Raw genomic sequence first — 26,751 nt, 5'->3', positions numbered from 1 at the left:
GTGCATTTTGGGACAGTAGAGGCCTCACAGGATTGTTCAGGAAGGGTAAAAGGCAGATATACACTATGCAATTGAAAATAAATTAGAGACTTCAGCAGAAGTGGGAATTGGTACAAAGCACCAGGGGCACAGATGGGGGTTTGATCCTGAGTCCTCCCTCCACCTTCTCATGGTTATAGGGCCTGCCAATTCTGAAGACAAGATGACAAATATTTCTAATTCACAATTTGGAGAACCTGTCTTGGCCCCCAGGAGCAGAAATAAGACAAGGAGAACAGTGGGGTGTTTGGCAAAGGCCTTACATAGTGCAAATATTACTACCTCCCTGAGATCATTTTTTAAAGTTCAGTCTAAGTAAAAGACAGGCAGGCCAGCTCCCACCACTCAACATTGCCTACAAATCTCTCAGGATGTTTCACAAGAGTGTAATTCCATTATGGAGACTGGAAGAGAGGGCATAGAGGGAAGTGCAGCAGGCATTCATACGGAGATTAGGTTCCAAGCACTAGCAAATAAAGTACTAGTTTTGGATTAGGTGAAAGAGGCAAAGTCACAATCTCTAGGTGCAGAGAATATACAAGATCCCATGGGACAGACAGGAGTTGAGAAACTCTTAACAACCTTAGCGGAGGAGATAAAATCCTAATTTGCAGTCTCAGAGAGAAAACAAGCAACTATACAAGGCAGCTCTGAGTCCCTAAAGGGCAAGATGAATGCTCTAATGGAGAGGATGAACATTATGGAAGCACAATTGAGGAGCTTAAAGGAGAGAACAGTGCTAATTGTGATAAGATGCAAGGACTGATAACAGGGGAAAAAGAGAATAACGCAAGGTATAATAATGTGAAAATGTCTAATATCCCCGAAGACGTTGAAGGAGATAACCCAAAAAGCTTTATGATTAACTTCTTTATAGATTTCATCTCATCTGTGGGTTCTAGTGAACTGGCTGCAGACATACAAAGAATCCACCAAGTCCCATTTTAGGAAAAGCCCAAATAGGAAAAATGCAAGGAAGATCCTGACCAATTTCAAGTCTTATACTCTAAAAGAGCAGATTATGTTAGAAGCTCTAAAGCTAGTAAGAAAGATGATTAGTCACTTTGCATTAAATTGGATAGTTCATGGGCCACACAGGATAGGCAATAGGAGTTGGGAAAGTATATTCACGAACTTATGAAGCAGGGAACCACTACCTAACTGAGGTATCCTGCAACTCTTAAAAACATGTGTAATAAGAAAGGGCATAGCTTGAGAGAGCCAGGAAGTGGAGAATCCAGTCAAACAAATTAAACTGCACCAGGAGTAATTTAGACACTAGAGGAGAGGAGAGGAGAGGCTTAAATAGGTATAGTGAGAATACCCAAAAGAAAAGTTGTGGGAGTTGTTGAGTGGTTTGAAATGGCTAGATATGTAAGGGGAAGATGGCATTTGATGAGGAGCATTTGGGAGAAAAGCTTGAAAAAAGGGTCTTCATTTGTAAAAGGTAACGTAAGGCCCAAGAACAGAGGTGGTAAATGATTGGTAGAATAAGGGGCTCACATATCAGGGAGGCAAGGGAATCAGAAGAATAATGACAGAGGCTAATAGGAAGTATCACCTGAGCATGTTCTCATGGAATGTGAATAGTCTTAGGGTGAAAAGTAGAAGGAGAAAGATCTTATAATACTTAAGGCAGTCATAAAGTGGGATAGTGATACTATAAGAGACACAGCTACTGAAGAAGGAATGTAAGGAAATGGATTAGGGAGTTTGTATGCACTGATCAAATGTGTTGTGCAAAGGCAGTGGCCATTCTGATTAAGTGCTCCTCCCAGGCAACTCTGGGAGAATATATGTAGTAGATCATGGGAGGGGAGGTGGTTAATAGCAAAGGTTCAGGTAAACTAGAGTATGTTACACACAGGTTGGTTATTATATTCTGAACACCAACAATCCAGGGCCCCTCCAGACTTTGTTCTGCTAGTTACAGAATGTAACAGTACCTATAGTGACAGGAGGAGATTCTAATGTCCTACTAGACCCAGTTCTCAACAAATCTACCACGTGATGCATGCCAAATTCCCCAAGATGCTGGCACACGTGCAGCAGTTGATGAAAGATTTGGGTTTAAATGACATCTGAGACTAAGGGCTAACAGTGATAAAAGTTTTACCTTTCATAACAAGAAATATTTCTGCACTTCCAGAATTGACTTCTTTCTTGTTGACACTTGACTGACTAATGAAGTCACAGGGTTAAGTCACCTTCCTGAACACCTTTCATATCAGTGAGTTTAAATTTAATTTTGGAAAAGGAATTAGTGCCCCCCAAATGCTCTTTTGATAGAACATAACTGTTGGACCAGGTGGTAGTCAACCATTTGAGACAAGACACAGTACATGTCTTTGAGATGAATGAGGGACCCTTGCATATGAATTGTGATACTTATAATACATTTATTAGAAGAACCATAATAAGCTTGGCAGAATGCAAGCACAAAGGAGCAAAGAGCAGACTGAGTTATCTTGAGATGAAAATTGCAGAAATACAGAACAGGGGAGATGCCCTTTGTGAAGTACAGGAGCTGACTGCACTAAAAGTAAGATCATAGAGGCAAGAGGTGAACTAGCTGTTTCCTTGGTAGGCATTCTGCAGGTAAAATGGTAGACTAGTAAGCACACTTACTATGAGTATGGGAAGGTTGTACAAAGCTAACTAATGAGAAACACCATTCGGGAAATCAAACTTAAAGGTACTGATAAATGTTGTGTAGATGACACAAATATAGAGGAGCCTTTCAGAAGTTTCTTTCTTTAAATATATCAGACGATCTAGAGGTTTTGAATGATCAAATAGAAAGTGGCTCAGGAAGGATTGATCTCCAAGACTTGGACCAGAAGCAAAGCAGTTTTTAAATCAGAAGATAAGTCAGGAGAAGGTGAAAGAACTGAAAAAAGGGAAAGTGTCAGGCCTGGATGGTTTACCTAATAAGCTGTCTATTGCATTGGCAGGTAAATTAACCTCAATACTAGCTAAGCCACGATCCTGGAATTATGCCACAATTAGCATTATATTAAAACCTAACAAGTACCATAAACTTTGTGTGTTTTATAGGCCTATTTTCTACACACACATTCTAGCAAGAAGATTGGAGAAGGTGATTGGGGGTCTAGTCCATCAAAATCAAAAGGGCTTAATTATGGGATGGCAGCTACATGAGCTCACACACGATTTGGAGGGAGCAATAGATAAGACAACTGAAAGAAAGCTCCATCAACATTATTACCATTTGATGATGCTAAGGCGTTCGACAGAGTGATTGGCCATTCTTACATTGTGTGATTAAACATTATGACCTGGGGGAAGAATTCTCAAGAGCATTTTGGTAAGTCTATAAAGAGCCATCAGCGAGAACTGTTATGAATGGGAAAATGACCAAAGAAATCTCAAGAAGGAGATGGACGCAGTAAGAAAGCCCATTGCCCCCCCTTGTTTTCATTTGGAACATGGAACTCTAGCAAGTGGAATTAGAGGAAATACTGTTTTTGTCCCTTTTAAGGATAATGGATAGGTGAAAAAGTTGCATTATATGCAGACAATTTGATCTGCCTAAGACCCAGCAGGATCGCATTTGGATATACCCAAGACCTAGCAGGATCACATTTGGACAATTCTGCAAACTTTGGAGGAATTTGGTATGGTATCCTGCTATTTGGTGAACCAACAAAAACTGAGATTTTGCATGGAATATGCAGTGTGATAACCCCATGGTAATGAAGGAAATTAGATACCTTGGGGTTCAAGTAGTACAGGACTTAGATAAGATGACCCAAGTGAACTTTGATAAAGTTATGATGGTAACTAGGAAATGTTGAGTTTATGGGGTTGTATCCGCCTCACGATTAGTGGAAGAAAAATTATTATAAAGATGATGATACTCCCAACGTTTACCTTTATTTTTAATAACCTTCAGAGAAGAATGGTGTGTGGGGTGAAATAGGCAGCTTTTTCTGGTGTAGCAGAGATGCGAGGATTGTCTGGAAAAAACTTGGCAAAAACAAATCTGAAAGGAAGCATAGCAGCCCTAGATTTTCAGTTGAACTGCTGGGCCATTCAGTTGAAAAATATAAAAACATCCTTAAACGGAGGGATCCAGCAGGTCCAAATTCTGCCATTTGGGAGTAATTATTTCTTGTACAAGTTTGGACACCCTAAGTGCTTTAAAATGGTTAGATTGAATACCCTGAAGGCAGCCTGCAGGCTTTGGGCCCATATCAGATGGGTGTTAGGGATTCCTTACAAAAGTGAGTTTGCCCTGATTTGAAATTCACCCGGAACCCCAGAAAGCCTGAAGGACAGCTTAGCAAGACCTTTTTAAAGAAGCTGATTTATTAAGATTATTAAAGATGGCAGTCTTGCATCCTAGGGAAACATTTCTCAGATAACTGGTAATATGTTACCCAGATTTAACCATTATCAGTTGGCCAGCTGAGTATGTTGGTTGTGTAAGGATGGAATATAAAGAAAATCTACAAGGCGCCCCCTAAAAAAGAGAGCTGGCAAAATGGTACTGCATGGTAGTGTAAGATGTAGATGGAGCCTTTACCTTACCAGAGGAGGTTTGGAGAAGTGACTACGATGCTGGAGGTAACATACATATGAGAAGTATCTATGTCTACTCTTTGGGACATAGTAAAATCTGCTTCTCTCAAGAAAAAACATCTATTCACATTACGCAGAGCCTATTGGAAACCAAAAAAGCTGTCAAATCTAGGAGACTGAGGGATAAAGACCAACCTTAAGTGTGGCACTGAGATGGCTGATGATGTGCACATGTTCCTGTAGTGTCCCACCACCCAGTTTTTCTAATGAGAGTGAGTAAGGCTCTATCTGGGATATTGGGTAGAGAAATCAAGGTGAGCCTTGCATTTGTGATTTTTGATTTAGAAGGTTAAGGGTCTTCTAAAGTGCAGCACCACTTTTCCTGCACCCCTTAGCACTCCCTATCACCACCATGTGTGCACCATATCTAAGAAACAATGCACCATGATGGTAGTAAGGGAACTAGAGGCAGAATTTTTTATGCTAGTTCAAAGCTTTGCAGGATTAGCGTCAAACATTTTGAAGCTAATCTGCAAAGCCCATTAAGGCCCACTGTAAACAATGGTGTGCCTCCTTTTAACACCTGCTACGAGCAGGCATTAAAAGTGGCAAAAAAAATGACACAAACAAATTTCTTAGATTTTTTTGCACCATCTTTTCGGCCTCCCTAACAGGGGATCACACCATTGCATACTTTATGCCTGGTGAAGGTATAATGTAGCGCAAAGGGTATAAAGTGGCGCCATACATGCATTCTGCCACTTTGTAAATTTGGTGCAATAGTTTTGGCCTCGTTGGGCCACATTAGCATAAAAATGATGACGGTAAAGTGGCGCAAGGAGACATTAGGGACTCCTAAATCTGTAACTATATAAGAAACATAGATCACTCCTATTCATCTTAATTCTGCTGGCAAGAAGTGAGATATGCATGAAATGAGCATGCCCTACACCCCGAGGTTTATTGAATGGGCAATTTCGGCTCAACGAGTCAGTATACATGAGTGTAACTGCTTACCCATTCAAAGGGTGGAGATGTGGGGCCATTGGAGAATTGGTGGCTGGAATGGACCTGTGTAACATCTACAGGGGAGTGACCCAATGCCCAATGATTATCTCCCAAGAACCATAAAGTGAGGAATTCTAGGACAAACACAAAATTCCTACAAATGTTGGATAAGGTCATGACAAGGAGCAGATATGCAGAATAAAAGATAGTAGCAATTCTTAGGAATCCCTCACTTGGGCTATTTCTACCTGTTACAAATGAGGACACCAAAAACAGTTACAGATCAGACTGGATCATAGTACAGATAGTGGATTATGACTAAAATTCAGAGTTACCCCAGACCTAATGATTACCAACAACCTTAGAATAATATTGCCAGGTGGTGTCCCTAGACTTAGACAACTGGTCCTCACACTGTAATAAGAACCCTACGCTAGACGAGAGGGAATATTTAACTAGGATGGAGCAGAAAGCTTTACAGCAACGGAAATAAGACCCAAATATTATGATAAGGAGATCAGAATATAGAAGTCATGAACAAAACTGACTAGGATATTGAAATCCTAACTCAGTTTAATGAATCACTTTTTTACTGCAGGTTAGTAAATTAATATATGTTCCTGTGTCAAAAATTAGTAACAAATAGCAATAATGTCACAACATGCGATTGTTGAATGAGGATGACATTTTGTATTTGAAGCTTGACAAGTTAAGATTCCAATGCCTCTACACACTGTATAAATTCACAAAAATATATTTTCCATCAGGTAGACCTATACTTTCAAATATCTACTCATCAACTGAAAAACTATTCCAATGTGTGGTTCTTTTTTTACAATCATTTATTACTAACGTCCCATTGTATATTTGTTGCACATAACGTGCTCATCATGATGTATGAGTTGGCCAGGGAGGAGGGAATGATTTTGACAATAATTAGGCCCTCATTACAACCCTGGCGGTCGGTGTTAAAGGGGCGGTAATACCGCTAACAGGCCGGCGGAAAAAAAATGGAACCACGATCATGGCGGAAACCGCCAACATAGACAGCCAATTTAACACTCCGACCGCCACAGCGGTAGAAACTAACACTGCGGTGGTCACCGCCAACAGACAGGCGGAAGACAAAGTACCACCCACTATATTTCAAGACCCCTATCCGCCAACTTTTCCGGGGCGGAACCAACGCGATCAAAAGCAAGGTGGAAACAGTACACGGAAGGGAAAACACTCACCTCTTGACACCCAACGAGGAACCAGGACACCATGGAGCTCGAACTACATGTCCTGCCCATGCTGGTGTATCTTCTCATCTACCAGGAGTACAAATGGCGGCGGCAATGACCACGGTGAGTACTGCACCTACAACACAGGGGAGGGGGGGAGAGAGTGACACACACAAGCAATATGCAACACCCCCACCCTCACCCACAGCAACATACACACAAATAAATGCAGCAACATTACGTATACACCCTCTTACCCCCTGGAAGAACGCAAGGACAAAAGGAAATGATTGCAACCAGTGTAATCATGAAAAAACTGATAGTCAAATATAAAAAATCAGTATATACAAATATATACACCAACTACACAAGTCCAGATAGTGTACCAATCATTGTCCGTGGACTACTGGGCCCAAAATGCATGGGTGAAGCCCACACTAGATACCTGACTCGAAACGGAGAAAACACTGCTGGGGCATCAGTTCGAAAATATACAGGCACCTCAGGGTGAGGGGGAGGGTGGACACCTCAGCCAGATGAACGCACAACACCACTGCTGCACGAGGGGGCTCCATGCCCATTGCTGTATCCTGGGGAGTGCAAAGCCACAGTCTCTCAAGTCTTTCCAGTGGGTGGTTTGCCCACTGCTCTATCCTGGGGAGTGCAAAGCCACAGTCTCTCAAGTCTTTCCAGTGGGTGGTTTGCCCACTTCTCTATCCTGGGGAGTGCAAAGCCACAGTCTCTCAAGTCTTTCCAGTGGGTGGTTTGCCCACTGCTCTATCCTAGGGAGTGCAAAGCCACAGTCTCTCAAGTCTCTCAAGTGGGTAGTTTGGCCACTGCTGTATCCTGGGGAGTACAAACCCACAGTCTCTCAAGTCTCTCAAGTGGGTGGTTTGCCCACTGCACCATCCTGGGGAGTGCAAAGCCACAGTCTCTCAAGGGGATGCCTTTCTCCACTGGATCTGGAGGGGGCTTTATGCCCAGAGTGCTTCATCTTGCCAAGGACTGAGGTAGTGGATGTTCTTCTCCACTGGTTCTGGGGGGGGGGGAGGCTTTGGGCCCAGAGTGCTTCATCCTGCCAAGGACTGAGGTAATGGCTGTATCTCTCCACTGGTTCTGGAAGGGGCTTTGTGCCCAGAGTGCTTCATCCTGCCAAGGACTGAGGTAGCGGATGTAATTCTCCACTGGTTCTGGAGGGGGCTTTGTGCCCAGAGTGTTCCACGTGCAATGTGGCCAGTACAATTCCCTCACCTGGGTGTGTGTGCCACAAGACTGTCGAGGTACAGGTAGCATGATATACCATGGAGGCAGCGACATAACCCACACTGCTGCGGCTTCGCCTTCCACCTGTAGGTGCAAACAGTGATGGAAGTCATGCCTCATGGAAGCTGCCCAGGGTCCAGGAACTCTCCTCCAGCCTCGGACGACTGACCACTGCAGATGGTAGACATGTCAGCAGTGGTGCCACTGTCCGAGTACGTCGCGGGGCCGGTGGCGGTGCTTGCGGTCGTGTCTGTCGCGCCAGTGTCTGCGGCGGCGGTGCTGGCAGCTGTGCATGGGTCAGCACCTGCTGAGGGACACAGCAGGACATCTCCCGCAGCGTCGGACAGCTGCTCACTGGGGAAGAGGCTGGGGACTGTCGCTGAGGCTGTAGACGTGCCGGTGACGGTGCAGGTGGTGGGTAGCTAGCGGTGTTTGCCGCCGTACAGGCTGGTGTGGTCGTGGACAGAAGTTGTGACACTGGTCTCTCAGTTGGTGCCACCATGCCCTCTCCTGACCTGCTCTTCTGCTTTTGGCCCTTCCCCACCTCTGATGGTGTCGCAGTTGTCTTGCCACTATCCCCTTTTATTTTTGCTGAGCCCTTGGTGGCTGGTAGTTTTGGCTTCTCCCTCCGGGATGTGGGCACCTTTTTCACCTTGGCAGGTGGCAGAATGTCCTTGCCCTCACTACGTGGCACACTGGCAGCCCTGATGGGTGGCGCACTCGATGACCCCGCAGTTGCTGGCACCACTGTGCCTGGGGATTCTGTGGCTGAGGTGCTGGGCTGGGACCTAGAAAGCCTGACCCTAGGGGAAGGACGGGGGTAGGTTATGGGAAGAGGTCAATGTTAGCCAGGAATAGCTTTTTAGACACACTGGGATGGGAAGATGGAGGGGGTTTGGGAGTGGAGAAAGAGGTAGTGGTTGTAGGAGGTGTACGTCTGCTGAATTTGGGTGAAGGTGCATGGGCGGGAGGCTGTTGTGAGGTGGATGGCTGTTGGGTGGGTGTGTGCCTGCATTTGTGTAGTTTGGGAGGAGGGCTCACAGACACACTGGGAGAGGACACACAGGATGTGTGAATGGTAGTGGGGGTGGTGAGTGCACGTGAGCGGTTTGTGGTGATGGGCGTGCTGGAGGTAGTGGCTGAGGATGTAGTGCATGCAGGTGTGAGTGAAGAAGAGACAGGGAGGGAAGAGGAGGACTTGGAGGAGGGGGACACAGTGGAGGCAGTGGATGTTGCTGTCTCTGCATGCGTCTGGTGCTTGTGTGAGGGCCTGTGGGATGTGTAGTGCTTATGTTTGCCTGAGCCACTCTTGTGTGTTGATGTGTGTGCATGCTGGTATGATGGTGTGCTTGAGAAATGCTGAGGTACAGGGGATTGGGTCTGGGTGGAGGAAGTTGGCGGGGGAGGCTGGACACAGGGACAATGGCAGCCATCAGTGCTGAGGCCACAGCCTGAAATGCTCTCTGTTGGGCCACCTGCCCAGAATGAATGCCCTCCAGGTATGCATTTGTTTGTTGCAAATGCCTCTCAACACCCTGGACGGCATTCAGAATGGTAGATTGCCCAACAGTGAGGGATCTCAGGAGGTCAATAGCCTCCTCACTGGGGGCAGCAGGGCTGACTGGGGCAGGGCCTGAGGTGCCTGGGGCGAAGGAGATGCTCACCCTCCTGGGTGAGCGGGCACGGGACACACGCTGAGGGGCTCCTGGGAGAGCAGTGCTAGTAGGGGTGGTGGTGGCTGTACCTGTTGATGCGGTGGGCACAGAGGTGCCCACCAACGCAAGAGAGCTCCCATCAGAGGAGGAGTCGCTGTCACTGGTGATTGCTCCTGTCCCCGCCATGGAGCTCCCATCGCCCTCCGTCCCACTGGTGGCTTCAGACTCTGTTGCTTCACCCTCCAGGGCCAAATGGGTTGCAGCCCCCTTCCTGCTCCAGTGCCAATGCTCCTCCGCCTGATGATGCTATTGCACACAAGAACAGGGAGACCACAAAAAGGGGGGGGAGACAGAAGAAAAACATGTTCAGTGCATGCAACACCACTACAGTTGGCGGACACAACACACATGGAGCAGCCCTCTGCACTACACTATTCACTAATAGTTCCTAGAAATTTCACCTGACAATGGGGTACGAGGCCTAAGCCCAATTGCTGCACACCTGGAAGTCACAGGAGCCTGACTAGGTGTAGATGGCTATAACCACTAGTGGGGTTGGGGTGCCACATAGCCTGCCGCACAAGGGACCTTTCCTACCAACTTCGTCCTGGCCTAGGGGAACCCACTGCACACCTCCCCCACCCAGACACCTCGTTATGCGCACAGAGTCAGCTGAATGAGAGTGTACTCACCCCCTTGTGGCTGCTGTGATGACCTCAAGCCCCCATCCAATTTCAGATATGCCACCGCCAGGATCGGGCACACCTTCCACATTGGGAGGCCATACCCTGCTGGGCCTCCGCTGTCTTCTTGCTCCAGTGACGCAGGTCATCCCATCTTTTACGGCAGTGGGTGCTCCGTCTGTGGTAGACCCCAAGGGTCCGGACGTCTTTGGCGATGGCACGCCAAATACCCTTCTTCTGGTGGGCGCTAACCTAGAGGAATTGGTACAGGGGGAAAGGAAATTACTCACCCCTCCGGACCGGCATAGTCATTACCCACCAGTTCCCACCCATGCCCTAACGCACATACACTCACCATCCGCACATGCAGGTCTCAGCCCCCACATGTATCTTCCATCCACACCACTCAAAGAAGGCATTGCCCATGTAGCATACTCACAGTGTATTCACCTGTTTGTCTGGAGGACCGTACAGTTGCGTGTACTGGGGGAGGACCCCATCCAGCAGTTTCTCCAACTCCTCCGAAGTGAAGGCAGGGGCCCTTTCCCCAGACACTGTAGCCATTGTCGCTTCCGGACACAGGTCACAGAAGCACTTGCAGTGTAGGTCCTCTCCTGTTGAAGGTCCGGTATCAAGTGAGTGAACAGACAGAAAATGGCGGTCACGTTAGCGGCGGTGCGTACCGTCACCGCCGGCGTACATCGTCATTGGCTCCTGGGACCCATAGGGCCCAATGTTAACCAATGCATAATTGCGCCACGGTCTTCGACTGCCCACCACCACGGTGTACAACGCCAGCGCAGTTACCTCATATCCCCTTGTCCCACCGTACAGGTCAGGCAGCCGCCATTTCAGGGGGCCACATGGGATGGATAAAAACTGCATTACACCTATCTAGGCCGGGAATACAGACAGATATCGGCACATTGCGGATTAATAAAGTTTCTGCAAATAACACATTGTGATACCTCAGTGTTGGATGACTCTGATCGCTGTTCTCCTCCATAGGGCATGTCCTCTGGGGCAGGTGATGAGATGGCGGCATCCTCCGGTGTACAGACCCCTGGTGGACCTGTCAACAATGGAAGAGAGACACATCATAATAACATACAGACTTGATCGTGCAACAATCCTGGAACTGTGTGCCCAGTTGGAGCAAGACTCGATGTCAGCTATCTGCCATCCCACAGGGATACCCCCTCTAGTGCAGGTCCTTTCTGTACTCCATTTCCTGGCCAGTGGGTCCTTTCAAACAACAGTGGCCATTGCATCAGGGATGTCCCAGCCAATGTTCTCTTACGTGTTGTCCAGAGTGTTGTCTGCCCTGCTGAAACACATGCGCAGCTACATCGTTTTCCCTCAAGTGGAGGATTTTCCCACAGTGAAAGGTGACTTCTATGCCCTGGGACAAATCCCCAACATCATTGGTGCCATTGATGGTACACATGTGGCATTTCTACCCCCCGTGGGAATGAACAGGTGTACAGAAACCGGAAGAGCTACCATTCGATGAATGTGCAGATGGTGTGTTTGGCAGACCAGTACATCTCCCATGCCAAGTATCCTGGCTCTGTGCATGACGCTTACATTTTAAGAAATAGCAGCATCCCTTACGTGATGGGGCAACTCCTGAGGCACTGTGTGTGGCTAATAGGTGAGGCCAAGGTCCCAATACAGTTGACATAGGTGTCAGGGTATGGGGCTGTCCCTAAGGGTTAGTGTGTGTCTAACAGTTGTCCCTCGACATTTGCAGGTGACTCCGGTTACCCCAACCTGTCATGGCTACTGACCCCAGTGAGGAATCCCAGGACAAGGGCAGAGGAACGCTACAATGAGGCACATGGGCGAACTAGGAGGATCATCGAATGCACCTTCGGCCTCCTGAATGCCAGATTTCGGTGCCTCAATATGACAGGTGGTTCCCTATTCTACTCACCGAAGAAGGTGTGCCAGATCATCGTGGCCTGCTGTATGCTGCACAACCTGGCTTTGCAACGCCGGGTGCCTTTTCTGCAGGAGGATGGGCCAGATGGTGTTCTTGTAGCAGCTGTGGAGCCTGTGGACAGTGAAGAAGAGGAGGCAGAAGAAGAGGATATCGACAACCGAAAAACAACATCATCATGCAATATTTCCAGTGAGACACAGGTAAGAAGATGTAACTGCTTCCTACATCTCATACTATTGTTGGAGCTAGCATAACTCGGTAAGTTTTTCACTCAGTGTATGGACACTGACTTGACACTTTGGCTTTCCATTTCACAGATCAGGGTCCCACTTTGTGCCCTCTGCTATGTTTACTGCTGGCCGACAGCTGTGTTACATTGGTATGTAAACAAGTACATTGACATTGCTGTATTCCATAGATATTGCAATCACACATTTGTGAAAGCACAGACAGACTCCAGATTATTTTGTGACTGGAGTGTGTTTATTCCTGTGCAAATAAGTGGGGGGGTTGTAAAATGGGCTGGGGTGATGGTGGAGGTATGTTCATGGCAGAGACTCCAGTTTATTTGTTTCACAGGTGCATTGTCCAAAGGGGCATAGGAAGTGGAGCAATGGCAGTTTAAGGATGGACAGGGTGACATAGTGGGGGTTCTTATTTCCTGGTGGGGATCTTGGCAATGTTCTCTGTCTTGTTCCTGGATCTCATGGACCGTTTGCGGGGTGGTTCTCCATCTGCAGGGGGTGGGGTGCTGGTGTCCTGTTGTTCCTGTGGCGGTGCCTACTGTCCACTAGCGCCGGCAGAAATGTGGGGCTGTTCATCGTCCAGGCTAGTGTCAGGGGCCCATTGGTGTGCCACTGTGTCTCTCATGGTGTTGAGAAGGTCTGCCAGCACCCCTGCAATGGTGACCAGGGTGGTGTTGATGGACTTCAAGTCCTCCCTGATCCCCAGGTAGTGTTTCTCCTGCAGCCACTGGGTCTTCTGAAACTTGGCCAGTACCATGCCCATGGTCTCCTGGGAATGGTGGTAAGCTCCCATGATGTTGGAGAGTGCCTCGTGGAGAGTGGGTTCCCTGGGCCTGTCCGCCCCCTGTCGCACAGCAGTCCTCACAGCTTCCCTGTTATCCTGTGCCTCTGTCCCCTGAACCGTGTGCCCACTGCCACTGCCCCAGGTCCCTGATCGTCCTGTGTTAGTGGGGTTGCCTGGGTTCCCTGTAGTGGTGAGCACATTGCTGATTGAGGTGTCCTGGAGACAGAGGGATGGGCCCGCTGGGTGGGTGCTGTGGTGGTGTTTCCTGAGGGGGGAGGTTCAGTGGTGGTTTGTGACTGTGTCAGGGGAACCGACTGTCCCGAGGTCCCTGTCGGGCCAGGCTGGTCATCTTGATCCAGGCGTTCAGAGCTGCTGTCATCACTGTGGGTCTCTTCTGTGGGGGGACTGGATATGTCTGGCACCTCCTGTCCGGTGATGTTGGGTATGGGTCCTGTTGGGGTATAAATGCAGAGTTATTGTATCTGTGTATGCCATCTTGTGCAATGGGTGACTGGCGCTCTACTCCTGTGCTTGCATTATTGGCTTGGTCCTTGTGTGATTGGTGATTTTTGGGCATGAGTGAGTCTATGTACTTTAGCAACACAAAAGGATGATGGACGGAGTGCTGAACAATGCAAACACTCATCCTCAGTCACTGATCTGGGTTTAATCCATTGTTCTTTTGCTCACCATGCCACCCCAGCTTGGACCCAGCCACATGCAAATCAGTCTTGACTCTGTTTCTCATGGGAACAGTCCAGCCCAAACTGCCAAGCCAGGTCCTCACTGGACCGGAAACAAGCATCCTGGGACCGGTTTCAGGGTTTCACCCTTCATCAGCCAGGCTAGCTTGAATTCAGTGGCACAGTGAGCAAGGGACCCACGTCTGGGCATACCCTTCCCACTTAGAGCAACATTAGCAACACAAAAGGATGATGGACAGAGTTCTGAACAATGCAAACACTTACCCCCAGTCACTGATCTGGGTTTAATCCATCGTTCTTTTGCTCACCATGCCACCCCAGCTTGGACCCAGCCATATACAAATCAGTCCAGCCCCAACTGCCAAGCCAGGTCCTCACTGGACTGGAAACAAGCATCCTGGGACCAGTTTCAGGGTTTCACCCTTCATCAGCCAGGCTAGCTTTAATCCAGTGGCACAGTGAGCAAGGGACCCACGTCTGTGCATACCCTTCCCACTTAGGGCAACTTTAGCAACAAAAAAGAATAATGGATGGAGTGCTGAACAATGCAAACACTCACCCCCAGTCACTGATCTGAGTTTAATCCATCGTTCTTTTGCTCACCATGCCACCCCAGCTTGGACCCAGGCATATGCAAATCAGTCTTGACCCGGTTCCTCATTGGAACAGTCCAGCCCGAACTGCCAAGCCAGGGTCAAGACTGATTTGCATGTGGCTGGGTCCAAACTGGAATGGCATGGGCAGCAAAAAAAACGATGTATTTAGGCCCAGATCTCTGTACTGGGGGTGAATGTTTGACATTGTTCAGCATTCCACCCATCACTTGTTCTTTTTTAATTTGTTGCCTTAAGTGGGAAGGATATGCCTGGACGCGGGTCCCGTGCTTCCCATGCCACTGAATTCAAGCTAGCTTGGCTGATGAGGGGTGAAAGACCGAAACCGGTCTCAGGATGCTTGTTTCCAGTCCAGGGAAGACCTGGCTTGGCAGTTCGGGCTGGAATGTTCCCATGGGGAACAGGGTCAAGACTGAATTGCATATGGCTGGATCCAAACTGGAATGGCATGGGCAGCAAAAAAAAAACAATGGATTTAGGCCCAGATCTCTGTACTGGGGGTGAATGTTTGACATTGTTCGTCATTCCGTCCCTCACTTGTTCTTTTTGCATGAGTCTCTGTACTGGACATGCTTTGGTGTTACATGCAGAGATTGATTTTGGGATGTGTGGGTTGTGTTAGTGGGGTATCTGTGGGTTGTTGAGATGATGGGTGTGAGGGTAAGGGTGGCGGTATGTGATGGCATGCAGGTAGGATGTCGGGGATTAGGTAGTAAAGATTTGACTTACCAGAGTCCAATCCTCCTGCTACTCCTGCGAGGCCCTCAGGATGCATAATTGCCAAGACTTGCTCCTACCATGATGTTAGTTGTGGGGAGGAGGTGAGGGTCCACCACCAGTCCTCTGTACAGCAATCTGGTGTCTGGATACCACGGAACGCACCTTCCCCCGTAGGTAGTTCCACCCATGTCATCCCGTGTTCTTGGATGCTGTCCCACTGTGTTAACCCTGTCAACAATTCTGCGCCATAGCTCCATCTTCTTTGCAATGGATGTCTGCTGCACCTGTGATCCAAATAGCTTTGGCTCTACTCGGACGATTTCCTCCACCATGACCCTGAGCTTCTCCTCAGAGAACCTGGGGTGTCTTTGAGGTGCCATGATGTGGTGTGGGTGATGTGTGAGGTGGTGTCCGTAGTGATGTGTGAGGGGATGTGTTGGTGTGTGTTGTTTGAGGTGCGTGGATGTTGCGCAAGTGATGGTGTTGTGTGTCTGTGGATGCTGGTGTTGTCTTAAATAGTCTCTCTCTCTGGCCTTCTTTCAAAATTTTGGTTGTAAGGGTTTGTGGGTGATGTGGGTGTGTGCTTTATATTGGATTTGGCATGTGGGAGTGGTGTGTGTATGTGTACCAGGTGTGTGTATTTCAAATTGTCCAATGTGGTTGTGCTTTGTAAATGTATGTGTATTTTGAGCACGGCAGTGTGTACAACCAATGGAATACCGCGGTTGAAAGACTGCTGCGTTGATTCGTGGGTCTTGATAGTGTGGGCATATTTTTGTTGGCTTGACGGTGTCGATTTTGGTATCGCCATTTTATCACTGACCTTTGGAGTGGCGGACTTGTGTGGGTGTTTGTATTGTGGGGGATCCCGTTCTGTGGGTCATAATACCTGTAGCGGAATTCCGCGGCCGCAGCGGTATGTTGGCGGTCTTCTGCACGGCGGAAAGTGGGACTTATCACCCGGGTTGTAATGAAGGCCTTAATGTTGTATCACTATGCACAAAAATTACACATGGGTGCATGCACTTGAACTTTTTCTCAAGAAAAAAATCAGCTAATTTTGTCAAACATACTATCATACTCTTGCATGCAGATGATCAGGATCATTTTGAACAACAACACATATTTAGTTTAGTTTAGTTTAGTTTATAAGATTTGTAAAGCGCATATCGACCCGAAGGCATCCCAGCGCTAAAAGCAGCAACGCACAAATAGGAGGGGGGATCAATGCTAATTACAGAATAAAAAAGTTTTGAGCTTTTTCCTAAAGAGGTGCTCGGAGGATTCATTACGGAGCTCCAAAGGAAGGGTATTCCAAAGGTGGGAGGCCTTACTGGAAAAATAATTGTTGCCCCAGGCTCTCTTAGATCGAGAAATGTGTGCATACCTAAGAGAGGAGGAACGTAAGTTCCTAGAAGGAGTATGCAGGGAGATCCGTTTCCTTAGAGAGATGGGACCTTTACTTATTCAGTGATGACTAGTTCTACCAGTTATGTGGTGATGTGAGGGGATTCAGATTTGCCCATTGTATGCCAAACCTTTTTCTGGACTAGTTTAGGGATGAGCATGTCTGGGGCACAGAGAGACTAATATGGATTGACAGGATACACTACAAGGTGAGGTACATAAATGACATCCTAATGATCTGGAAGGGACAAGGATAGAATTAGAGGTATTAATTAATTCCATTAACAGTAACAATTATGGCATGAATTTTACTCTGAACCACAGTACACACAAGATTACTTTTGCCAATCATGAGTTCTATGAGAAAAAGGACAAGATAGAATGTAGGATGTTCCATAAAGAAATCTCTTGTTATCCTGTACCTCATATCTCAAATCTCAGATTGGAGCTATCTCTTATGGAAAGTGTTAGATCCAGGAGGAAAGGCAGTAGATGTACGGATGTTCAGAAACATTTAATGGATATGCAGACCAGATTTACAGTGAGAGGTAATAACAGACAACTAATTAGGTCTGCCATCAATAAGGCACCATCATTGATTAAGCAAACTACACTGATCCCCAACAAAAAATACCAAACAATAGAGGGACATCAGAGGTGAGCAGAGTCATACCAAACTACAGCATGAATATTGGCAAAATTAGAAGACCTAATAGACACTAGAAGTGATTTAGATATTAGTGGTTGGAGTACTCCATCACAACGTGATGGGTATCCTGTCCACCAAAATCTAAATCCTGTCCACACCAAAAGTAAATCCCATAGGAATATCTAAACCAATATCTAAATCAGGCACACTGTCATTTATTAACAATGACATCACAGCTAAATGGATGACTAGGCAGCCCAATTTTGCTTTCTGTAGAGGGAGAACTATGGGAAATATAACCAGTCAGAGTTATCCTGTATACAAACCTTTGAAAGTTGGTTCAAGCACCTGATAAAGAGTTTCTTCCGATGTGGGAGCTCTGGTATGTACCACTTTGCCCTGAATTGTTTTTAAATCTTTCCAGTATATCATGAGCACTAAATATCGGACAACATGAACATGAATATGATGTGTACAGCATAGTAGGTGTCTATGCTTTGGTTTGTAAATGTGACAAAATAAACAAAATAAACTATGGCTGTACTACACGAACACTAAAAGTTGAGAATTTCTAACCACTTAATAGATATCAGACAGAACAACAGTGTTGATAGTGTTATATGCCCTACACAATGTGCTAATCTAGGGTTCAATTTTTATGGTACCCAAAACATTCCCATTTACCCAAGGAATGGTAACAGGGAGCTCATACTGCAGAGAACACAGACTCTTTGAATAATACAACTCAAAGTGGTTGAAATAGGGCTCAACTTTCATGCCAAAGCCAGTCTTAAATGGTGTCCTAATAGTGCGAGTATGGCAGCAAGGTTCCCAATGGTGCCCTTTGGTTTTGTGGCACCTCCATTTAGTTAGACTTACACCCAGACATTGCAATTTTGGTAGCCAATACATTAAGGTTCATATACCTTTATGCACACTGAATAAAACATAAATTGAATATGTGGTGAAGAATTATCAAATTGAAATTCTGTGTTTTATAACAACAAGGCAATATTTATGCATGCATATTTAGAAAAAAATAGAACATTCCTGAAATTCCAGAACCGTAAAGAAAAGGAAAATTCTAGAACATTCCTCAACAGCTCTCTAAAAAGAAAAGGAACATTCCAGAAAATTCATGATTCATGAGCGAGTGAATAAGAAGTCCTTGGGCTAGTATCAAAAGAAGCCTTTCCTCCATCGTTTGTGGCAGTTAACATTTGAATGATAGTTGCACCTGTGTCATCGATTTCAGCCTACTACACACCTGAATATTGGATCTTATGTAATAATCACAAATGAAACATGTGGAGAAACTTCAAAGGCCATTCTTTTTTGCTAACCAAGTCAGCAATCATAAAATGTTGTGGGATAACCTTCTATCCTCCTCCCCAAAGAATGTTCAGAAATGTTCCTTGGCCCTTAATAGATATGACTAATCTGTGCCTTGATAAGTTTAACAAACGTGTGGCAATTTTTACATCAGTGGCAGAATTCTTTGATGGCTTGTTCATCGTCAGATGTACAAAAACTCATAGAAACCCAGTATCCTACTCACTTTGCAGATTTTGTGCACACACTCTTCAATTGATCTAACACAAGTGGCATAGTGCAATTCTTCCCAAAACATTGCATCTGGCTTGTTGACTGATTTAAGACTGCTTTTGGACTAATTCCCTAATTGTTTCATTCACTGTTCTCCAGTCTGTTTGGCAGATTTCCAAACAATTCTGCTAATTATCAGTTGTGACATTGTCATCTTCTTTCTGGTTATGAAATAAAAACAATGCAACCTCCAATAGGTAGTTCAAATAGGAATATCTTACAGAAAAGCATCCCTGAGAAACCCCTGTGTTCTATTTTGTGTATGAATAGATTACTGTCTTAAGCAAGCATTCAAATCTGTCTTTCTGCAAATTGGGATCTTTGCAGGTGAGACCAGTCCCTTGATGCAGAAACATCTGCGCAAGATGCTGTTTAGAAAGTCCCATTAGAACTGGTATCAATGGAGTCTATTAATGTGAAACAACTTCTCTGACCAATGAAAATACACCAAGCCTATTTCCGAGCACTTCCATTGCCAATTGTGAAATATGCTCAAACTTATGGATACTGTCTGCTTTTCCAATGTTCGAGCCAACAATGACTTCAATGTTTGAGCCACTGATGCTAACAAAAATCAATGACCAAGGGATGTCATCTTCTCTGGATTCTTTATCTTGATAGGGATTGTTCTAGTTTATAAGCCCATCTACTTCATCAGCTACTGCCAAACTGAAGGTCATAGGTCATCATAGTGAACAGACATGTGTTGTTGCACATGCTTCATCTTCTATGGAAAAGACCCCTGGATATCATGGTGGCTACATGACACCATCACTGATTGGAAAATAAATTAATCAAGTTCAAAACATTTCTCCAGTGTAAAAAGAAAAACAAAAACTATTCCTGCTTGCTTGAAACAAAATGCTGAAGAGTCTGCCTAAGGAAAATTTGTATCCCTTTTTGTTTTTCTACTTTTATCTTCTTTTTTGCTCCTAGCCACATTAGTTATGGGCAAGATGCTTTCCCTGGTTTTCCTTTTGACCTTTTAACACATACACACTAATTTGTATTTTTCTTTTATGCAAAATGTTATAGATAAGTCATATGTGAGTTCCATACATTTATTATGTGCTTTATGAGATCTCCAAAAGTTGCAAAAAATAATTTATCTCAATTAACAATCAAGGGATGTTGTGACCACTGTGAACACATTCATACAACGTGCTTATGCTGTTGTGAAAACATTAATAAGTACTGTCACACCACTTCTATATTCAACATGTGCGTGTTTGCATGTTCTTTTATCTCTTTTAGCAGAAAGTATTAGGTTTTAGACATGCACAGACACGTTAGCATCATGTTTGCCTTCTATCGTTTGGCCAACAATTTTTAAATAATTTTTGTTATATATTCTGCCATAATATCATAGACACTATGGAAGCTGACATGTTTTTGTTGTTTTAGTTAGCATGTTATCTATATGTAAATCTAGACAATACATTTATCATGATATTTGTTTAGTCTTGATGATGCTTTAGTCTCTGCAAGTATTGTTTTATTTTAGAAAAATTTGATAAAAATTGTTATCAGATACTATGAAAACCCCGGTATCTGCCCATTAACTGGAGGGGCTTTGGGCATGGAATATCACACCAGAGGTCATGCTGGTTTTCAATCATAACAAGCCTTGGTCTGCTGTAGTTCAGGAAGCAGAGCAGAGAAGTGGCCCTCAGCGTTGCAGTGCTTATCAATTTTGAGCAACAGCAGTGATAGAGAATAGCTAGTTTATATAGAGAGAAGCTGTACTGTGTGATCCAGCTTAAGAAATCTGATTTATAGGCTTGCTACTTATTACTTTTTTGAAAATTTAGCATAGCTGTAAGGGCCTCATTTACGAGGCTGTGGTGCAGGGCAGTGCAGCAAGTGCCTTACTGCACTGCACTGCCCTGCACCACTGGAAAGGGGCAGAAATGCACTGTAGTTACAAGATATGGCTAATTTCTCTCCTCTTCCCCAGCGCCGGCACACAAATTGCTTCCTAGCACCAACGCAGACACCCTTGCACCATGGTGCAAGGATGCCTGCGTTGCAGGGATGATTGCTTTTGTGCAGGAAGGAACACCTTCCTGCACAAAAACAACCACAAGAGGTTTTTTCCTCTTTGTATGTGTGTTGCAGAATGCAGCACACATAGAAAGAGGAAAAAACGGGGAGAACTAAAGTTATTTAGCCCGTTGTGTCATGCTTGTGTCACCCTTGAGGTGGCATTGAAATGTGATGCATTCACAGACTAGTAAATCTGGGAATGATTCAGATTCCTTCCAGTTCCATGGGTGTTGCAAGGGTACACCCCAAGCAACACCCATGGAATACCCTTTCACACAGTGTTATGCGTGAAAGGTGTCCATATATACAAGGCCATGAAAAGCCACGCAAGGTGACTTTACATGGCCTTGTAAATATGGGCCAGCACACTGTACCACTGGAGCGTAAAACTTGATAACTTTCTTAAGATTGTTCGTATTGTTTTTGCTTGCTATGTCATGCATTACTACATTTATCTTCACCTTCTGTGAGATTACTGTACATGATCTATGCTCTAGACTTCGATTTTTGCTTTAGAAATAAAACATTTCAAAATGTGTCCTTTGTTACTTAGTGCTAATTTAAATGAGTTATTCATTTACATAAACGGTATGAAGTTCCACTGTGTTCTTCAACTCTAGTGGGATTAATCACGACCAGATAACACTTCCTACACAGAACTGCTCAGTAGTTTGTGTATAGGTCACAGTTCACCTGGATTTCTAATTAATATTGGTGCATTGAAACTACGTCCTTGCACCAGGTTGTTGAAATCTGACCCTTGAGGCTTTGAGGAAGCCCCCCCCGCCCCCAGATTTTAACAGTAATGATTGCTGACTTAGCCATTAATGGTATGATGAATGTTTGGTATTTACTATTTGCCATTATAAGTTTTGGGCTCTGAAAAAAAAAATACTCTTCAGGAAAAGATAGAGAATCAGATCAGTCACTTGCTAGCGACAGGCTCAAACCAACATGACATGTTTAATGGGTTTAAATCCACATTTACCTTATGGGTGTTTGGCTCCTGATGTGCATGCTCATATACTGCACTCTGGTCAAGCCTTCAAGAGTAATCACTTGCCGATATTTTTCTGTCCTTGAATGATCCCTATACATTAATATTACGACACTGCAAGTTGGCTGCCACTCTAGCTAGTTCTTTTCGGACTATTAGTTTCAGAAGTACATACATAGCAGTAATGAAAACTTTGTTTCATCTTTAGAAATGCACTTTGATATAATTTTTATATTACCAGCTATTGAGACATAAAATACTCTGACACAAACTTTATATTTCCAAAAATCTGACACACAGTACTCTTACTATCTTTTTTACTACTTTTACCTGGGCATACATATCGCTAGCTAACTCTATGTATTATATCATTGTTTTGCCTGTTGGTCACCTCATAATATGTTTTCTTCTTAACCATTTATTCCTCGCAGTACAGCACACATTGTCTGCTTTTTACTGCAACATTTTTTGGCTTAAGAAACACCCATCAAAGCATCCAGGTTTGTCGCTTATCAACATGAGACACACAGCAATCTACACACCTACACAGCTGGGTCCTACTTATAAGGAAATGGCGCGGTGCTGCAAGCAATCTTGCTGCGCCGAGCTGAGTAATTTCCAGAACACATATGTACTGTATCTATAAGAGTACGCTGCATCCCTGTGTTCTCTGCTGCTTCGGCTCTAAATTAGCTGCCTAGCGCCAAAGCAGGCACCCTTGTGTCAAGGTGTAAGTGTGTCTGCATTGCGGAGGTGATTGTTTTCGTGCTGGAAGGGTCACCTTCCTGCACAAAAACAAACATTAATGGCAATTTGTCCTTATGTGTGTGCTGTAGAACGCAGGACACATAGAAAGAGCAAAAAACGATGAGAAATAAAAGTATTTTGCTCCTCTCTGATACCACCTTGGGGTGGCGTTAGTTTTTCGCTCTGTGGTAGATTTATGTTTCCTTGTAAGCCTGGGATTTTGTCAAAAAGCAATGGGTGTTGTGTGGGTACACCTACAGCAAAATCCATTGCACGCCCCTTTGCTGCAGGAAACTGCATTGGTTGGCCTATATTTTAACAGTGGCTTAATGCCACCGTGTAAATATGGTGCATGACATTGTGTCACTGGAGCGTCACAAAAAGTGATGCTTAGGTGGCATAAGGTGCTTGTAAATATGCCCCTGGATACTTATGTGTGCCACTGTAACCTCTAAACAAAGGAACCCCTCGCACTTGGTGAGTACTAGGATCTACAGCTTCAGTTTGAATATCCTTCCAAGTCAACAGTTTATTTCTCATCTCTTGGGAGCTCTGCTTTTCAGACACCAATGCATCACTGGTAACAACACGCATTGGCCTTAGAAATTATGTTTCCCTGCCAATGGGGCCACTTAGTACAATGATTTGTTCTACAGACACCAGGTTATTGCTCACACTATATTACCAAAACCATTAGGTATACAGGTTTGTGGCACTTTATAGCTCACCTGTCATTAAACATAATCATGCAGCCCTGGGGGTTATATCAGATATGTGCTCTGCTAGAAGCCATAGCACTCATATGTTAAACCTTTGTGGGCGTGTCAGACCTTATTTGCGTTTATATTTTTATGATAAGGTGACATGTATTGGGTAAGTCACATCTTACCCTCAAAGAGATTGACTCAAACGTTTTAACTCAGACACGACTCTATAATCATCTAACCAAACACTATGATATAAAATAATCAACATAATCTATTCGGGTCAGTGATTGAAAAGCACCATGACCTATGTGGCCATGAATCACCACACCAGTTTAGTAATGTTTAAACATTTATTGCCCTTTAGCTTAATAATGCTAAGATCACATAATCCATATGCAAGACCAAATGACAGAAATATAGAAACATCACAGGCTGTCTAAAACACCTGAAGAATCTCAATCTAAGTAAGAAATTTAACATTAGACACTCCAAAAAAGAATGCAGAACAGCAACAGAATCAAATGAAATAAAGAAAAAGCATACATTTGGTTTGTACAGTTCAAACAAACTACATCAATAAACAGTTAAATTTGACATTAGGTCAGGCATCCCAAACTAGCACTTTCATTAGAAAAGCATACTTCATGCAAAAATAAAAATAATGGAAAAATTAATTAGGAAAACATCTATTGCGCTAACCAAAATAAGAGGTTCGATTTTCTAAAGAGTAATCCTGCAAAGAAAACACAAATGCAAATTGGTTGTACCTCTCCTAAATGGATCAGTAAACAGTAGAAACTTCATCAGCAGAATGCAGAAACATCAGGTCTTCATTTATCAGCATCAGGACATTAGAGGGAAACAGTTCAGTAAAGCTGGGCCTAGTATAACTGAACTGTTAGAATTATAGGCACAAAGCTAAACAGAATCTGAACAGAACTGAAGCTAAATGGAAACTGACTTACATCACCTAAAACATTGCTATATTAAAATCCCAGAAGTCACTTACTAAGCTTCTATTGGACAGACTATGAAGTGGTTTAGTTTGCAGCCAATAATCATCTTCTGCGCATCACATGAATCTCTTCACATTTTCTGAAGCCACAATTGGATTACGCTGTCACTACTTTTTCTTCCTCTTCTGATATCAGCTTCCATACAAAAATTACACTTAAAACCATGTGAAAACATTACGGCCCGTATTTATACTTTTTGACGCTAAACTGCGCTAACGCAGTTTAGCGTCAAAAAGTTTAGCGCCGGCTAACGCCATTCTGAAGCGCCATGCGGGCGCCGTATTTATTGAATGGCGTTAGCCGGCGCTAGCAGACCGGCGCTGCCTGGTGTGCGTGGAAAAAAACCACGTACACCAGGCAGCGCCGGCGTTGGGGAAAATGGTGTTAGGGCGTCTTAAAATGGGGCAAGTCAGGTTGAGGCAAAAAAATCGCCTCCACCCGATTTGCGCCATTTTTAACGACGCCCAGACGCCATTTACATGACTCCTGTCTTAGTAAAGACAGGAGTCATGCCCCCTTGCCCAATGGCCATGCCCAGGGGACTTATGTCCCCTGGGCATGGTCATTGGGCATTGTGGCATGTAGGGGGGCACAAATCAGGCCCCCCTATGCCAAAAAAAAATATAAAAAAAAAAAAAAATTATACTTACCTGAACTTACCTGAATGTCGCTGGGATGGGTCCCTCCATCCTTGGGTGTCCTCCTGGGGTGGGCAAGGGTGGCAGGGGGGGTCCCTGGGGGCATGGGAGGGCAGCTGTGGGCTCATTTTGAGCCCACAGGTCCCTTAACGCCTGCCCTGACCCAGGCGTTAAAAAGAGGCGCAAATGCGGGGTTTTTTTCCCCGCCCACTCCCGGGCGTGATTTTTGCCCGGGAGTATAAATACGATGCATTTGCGTCGCAGTCATTTTTTTAGACGGGAACGCCTACCTTGCATCTCATTAACGCAAGGAAGGCGTTCACGCAAAAAAATGACGCTCATTCCTCATACTTTGGCGCTAGACGCGTCTAACGCCAAAGTATAAATATGGCGTTAGTTTTGCGCCGAATTTGCGTCGAAAAAAACGACGCAAATTTGGCGCAAACGGAGTATAAATATGCCCCTACGTGACCTTCCTGCCAAAAAATGAAACTCCAGCAGAACAAATATGTTACATGAAAAACACATTGAGTACTGAGGCCCTTTGATAAAATTACAGTTTGTATATCAACGAAATATGCAACAGGAGCAATACAGAAATGTCCACTGTGCAAGTCACACAGGATGTTTACAGAAACATTATTTTTCAGAGTTAACAACCATTTTAAACTTCATGTCTCTGGAAAATTATTAAAGGGTGAGGTCTTTAAACAAGTGCTAAGCATGAAGAATAAAAAAAAGTTTCATAATAAATTTAAACCATAAACCTTTTAGTACATGTTAATAAACATCTTCTCTGTATATTTAATTATATTTAAATAAGATATATTTTCATTAGTCATTATTTAATTTCATGTCACCTTCGTTGTGGTTGACACCAGAGTGATCATATTTCCCAAAACACAAGTTTTTCACCTAGCCCTTTTTAATACATATTATTTCACATTACGCTTTAGCGGCACAATTGTATTAATAATGTTTACACTACAACACCTCGAGTAAACTTATGTTGATATGAGTCGCACTGGGCATGACTGATATACACTTACCATTGCCCAACGGTGGTGAGGACCATTAGATATGAGCGGATTGAGAGAATGAGAGAGTGCGAGAGAATCACACGTAGACTCTCCTATTTGTTTTTGTAAACTTACATTACATTTCCCTTATATTTCCTCTCCAGGTTTATATATGAAGTTCCCATACCGATAATATTTTGTATACAGGATATATACAGAGGAGGTATATGAAGAGAATGTGAGACTTCACTAAGGCACATACCAGCTGGGGCAATTGACTTTTGGCCTGGTGCCTTTTACAAATATGATTGAACTATCTTGCCTCTGGCTTTATGGCACACAGTTAAATAGGTTTTCCACTGGATGTGGTTTTGCATGTTTGGCTGTAAATTTTATTTTGTAGTAGATGGGATTCTGGCCTACATAGAACAATAATGAATGAGTTCATATTGACTACATTGTAGGTATTTCACTAAAATGATTTTATGG

This window comes from Pleurodeles waltl, chromosome 4_1, assembly GCF_031143425.1.
Source record: "Pleurodeles waltl isolate 20211129_DDA chromosome 4_1, aPleWal1.hap1.20221129, whole genome shotgun sequence".
In the NCBI taxonomy this organism is placed as follows: Eukaryota; Metazoa; Chordata; class Amphibia; order Caudata; family Salamandridae; genus Pleurodeles; species Pleurodeles waltl.
Note: the sequence above shows the minus strand (reverse complement) of the source record.